The sequence below is a fragment of the Rhincodon typus genome, chromosome 11 (genome assembly GCF_021869965.1).
Source record: "Rhincodon typus isolate 14 chromosome 11, sRhiTyp1.1, whole genome shotgun sequence".
NCBI lineage: Eukaryota > Metazoa > Chordata > Chondrichthyes > Orectolobiformes > Rhincodontidae > Rhincodon > Rhincodon typus.
In genome coordinates this window covers 8,729,077-8,732,293 of record NC_063342.1, presented here as the reverse complement: position 1 = coordinate 8,732,293, position 3,217 = coordinate 8,729,077, and the positions used below count along the sequence as shown (strand labels likewise).

The window sequence follows — 3,217 nt, the reverse complement described above, 5'->3', positions numbered from 1 at the left end:
ATGCTCAGTGTGGGTAATGCTCAGTGTGGGTGATGCTCAGTGTGGGTAATGCTCAGTGTGCGTAATGCTCAGCGTGGGTAATGCTCAATGGGAGTTATGCTCTTTGAGAGAAACGCTGTGAAGGTTTGGACTCACTGTTCACTCAAATATCTTAGTGTCACATTGAAAAGTCAAAACTCAAAGTGCAAGGATTGATAGCTGAAATACCTGTATTCTGTCATTTGGTGGCTGAGTGTGTTAGAGGTATAGGCAATGAATAGTTCAAAACCAAAGCCACTGCATTATATGAAGTCATTTTGTCAAGAACTCTATCAGTGCAAGCCCAATTTGAACAGATATATGAGGGTTTGGAGGACATTGACGCCCAATAGAGTACCTGACAACAGGGCCTTGTTTGCAATTCACCTGTTCTTTTCCAGATAATACCAGCTAACTTCTACCTCTTTGACATCAAAGAAGCATCTGGAAGCATCAGGAAATTCAGAAAAGGTGCTGAAGGTGTCCAGGGAATTGGCAGCCATTCCTAAAATATTGGATGGTCAAAATGGATTGATTGTTGATGATACCAAGGTCCCTGAGGGCCATTATTTTCAAGATCATTTTCAGGCGTGTGATTCAATCACAATCTCAGTGTAATATGAATATACAGAGAGCTTCCAAAGTTGCAGCAGCAGCCTAATTTTTTTTTGTCTCCTTGTCAATTTGCAGAAGAGCCCAGTCCCCCTACAGTGCAAGGACACAGTGGCAATGGCAAGAACTATAAACTGGTTGTGACGAAACAGGATGATGGAGGATCACCCATCCTCAGATATGTGCTCAAATACAGGACTGTGAGTATACTGACCAGCAACTCCTTAACAATAAGCGAAGTGAAACTGTGAGATCAATCAGCACCTTAACTTTATTTAACATTCTTGAGTCCTCTACATAACGGAGTGAGTTATTTTGTGAGTTGGTGCATTTGTTAAAACAACAAACTGATGAATTTAACGCACGGTCCAAACACAGAAAATGCTGGAGAGACTCTGAAATTCTCAGAAGTTCTGAAGAGTCATATCAGACTCAAAATATTAAACCTGTTTTTCTCTCTGCAGATGCTACTAGACCTGCTGAGATTCTCTAAGCAGTTTATTTGTTTTTTTTCAGATTTTCAGCATCAACAGTACGCTGCCTTTATTTAAATGGTAACAGATTTTACGCAAGAGTTGCAAAGTAGCATTCCATTTTCAAACGGGAAGACAATGGTGCGGTGGAGTTATTGCGAGAGAATAAATCCAGAAACACAAGTCATAGAGTCGTAGAGTCATAGGTTCATGCAGCATGAAACATTCGACCCAACTCATCCGTATCGACCAGGTTTCCTAAACTGAACTAGTCCCATTTGCCTGTGTTTAGCCAATATTCCTTTAAACCTTTCCTATCCATCTATCTGCCCAAATTCCTTTTATATTTTTTAATTGCACCTGCATCTACCAGTGCCTCTGGCAGCTCATTCCACATACGAGCCACCCTCCTTGTGAAAATGTTTTTCCCTCAGGTCCCTTTTAAATTATTCTCCTCTCACCTTAAACCTATGCCCTCTAGTTCTGAACTACCCTATCCTGGGGAAAAGGCTTTTGCTATTCACCCTATCTATGCCCCTCATGATTTTATCAACTTCCGTAAGGACATCCCTCAGCCTCCTATGCTTGAGGGATAAATGTCCCAGCCTATCCAGGCTTCTCCTTATAACTCAAACCTTCCAGTCTCAGTAATATCCTTGTAAATGTTGTTTACACCCTTTCCAGTTTAAGAACAACCTTCCTATAGCAGGGCAACTAGAATTATACACTATAGTCCAAATGTAGCCTTACCAATGTCTTGTACAGCTGTAACATGACATCCTGTTCTGGGGGACTGGGTTTTGAATCCTGCCATGGCAGATGGTGGAATTTAAATCCAATAAAATACGGAATTAAAAGATGACTGTTGAAAGCCTTAAAAACACATTTAGGGGAGGAGGCTGCTGTCCTAACCTGGTCTAGACTTTATGTGGCGATAATGTGTTTGCTCTTAACTGCCCCATAGACAATTGAAGCATCAACATTCTGTGTATGAATAAGAAATATTGTGCTTGGTAGCATACAACACTGGGTCCTAAAGCCACTTCCTAATGTTGCTCATCCCAGGACAGTTCGGATCCAGAGACACCATCTGGGGAGGTCATTGGCCCAATTCTGATCCCACTGGGAATTGAAAATCTTCTCCCATGTTATTGGGGTATGCTGGTGAAAATAAGTTCACCATGAAGCTCCACTACTTGTTTCTTGATTTCTGGGGGTCAGATGGCACCGTATGACCTATTACACCGTTCTTCATTAGTATGAATATATAGTTGCATTTGCTGTGTGTGCCAGAACATGTGTAGTTGGTGCTACCCTGACTTCAATAAGCCCAACACGCTGGAATGATGCCAGAATGCCAACATTAGATAATGTAGCTCCTGGCAGCATCTGAGTTGTCCACATTTATTTTTGAAAAGGAGAAATGAAACATGCCTGATTGCAAGTATTTAAGGAGCATTTTTTCTATCAGATGGTGCCTGAAATTGGTTGGCAGTGTTTTTGAAGGTGTTTTAGTTCATTTACAAGAGAGTGCAGTCACAAGGCTTTCTACACAAAAGGTGATATGACACAAGAGTCTGTGCCCCAGTGTCTGCGACACACTGGGAGTATAGAGCAGAGGATGTGGTCAGGGCAAGGTCTGCAACGGGGCCTCTGTCACAATGAAGCGGGCTTCCTTCATGTTCCGTGATCGTGACAGGAGGCTGTCAGGTTGGACGATCAATGCAGGCATATTGACCTCTCTCTCCAGTGGGCTGTCAATACAGCGTGGAGCTGGAGGAACACAGCAGGCCAGGTGGCATCTGAGGAGCAGGAAATAACACAGTGTGGAGCTGGAGGAACACAGCAGGCCAGGCAGCATCTGAGGAGCAGGAAATAACACAGTGTGGAGCTGGAGGAACACAGCAGGCCAGGCGGCATCTGAGGAGCAGGAAATAACACAGAATGGAGGTGGAGGAACACAGCAGGACAGGCAGCATCAGAAGAGCAGGAAAATTGACATTTCGTGTCTGGACCCTTCTTTAAGAGAAGGGTACTGACCCAAAACATCAGTTTTCCTGCTCCTCTGATGCTGCCTGGCCTGCTGTGATCAACCAGCTCCACACAGTGTTATT

At 43.5% G+C, this 3,217-nt stretch overlaps 1 protein-coding gene across 1 annotated transcript in view; it reads left to right on the top strand.

The window, feature by feature from the left end:
* Positions 1 to 742: 742 nt before the first annotated feature.
* The window catches only part of LOC109913923 (neural cell adhesion molecule 2-like), a 127,217-nt gene continuing 124,742 nt past the window's right edge, over positions 743 to 3,217 (top strand). Inside the window, exon 1 of the mRNA XM_020513486.2 lies at positions 743 to 830. The gene's annotated coding sequence lies outside the window, so the exon portion shown is untranslated. The remainder of the gene's footprint in view (positions 831 to 3,217) is intronic.